Here is a 554-nt window from a genome sequence, read left to right on the forward strand (position 1 = left end):
GGGAGCTGCCCACAGACGAGCCAGGACCATCCGTGGCCCCATGCGTTCATGGTGCCAGCGCTTGTTCCAGGAGCACCGCATGGTTTCAGAGCCCGTCTTGCCGTGGTGCCCATTACTTAACTCAAGGAGATGCCGTGGTGGGGAAGGCATGGGGCGGAGGGGAGAGCAGGGCGCGTCCCACCCTCGGCAGGCATGTGGTGGAGTGCTGTTGGGTTTCTCCTTCTCCATGAGGCGTGGAGATGCTCGCCATCATCGGGGCCCCTGCCAGCTGGTGGCATTGGCCTGTCCCCCAGGGGCTGGGCCCGAGTGAGTCCCGGTCAGCCCACAGGACTTGGGAGCCTGTCGCAATCCTCTCCCTCTCTTCCTTGCACTCGCTCTGGCTGGGAACCGCTGAGACAGGCCTGACTCTTGGAGGGGAGATGGAGGCCACTTTCGGATCTCGCCGTTTTCCAGGGGCCTCCTGTGCCTTGGCGGGGGACTCGGGGCTGTGGCGGAGCCCTGGGGTCCCTCTCCTCCCCCCCCCCCCCACATGTGGCAGTTCTTGTTTTGCGAGG

This window comes from Phaethon lepturus, unplaced genomic scaffold (genome assembly GCF_000687285.1).
Source record: "Phaethon lepturus isolate BGI_N335 unplaced genomic scaffold, ASM68728v1 scaffold35575, whole genome shotgun sequence".
Classification (NCBI taxonomy): Eukaryota; Metazoa; Chordata; class Aves; order Phaethontiformes; family Phaethontidae; genus Phaethon; species Phaethon lepturus.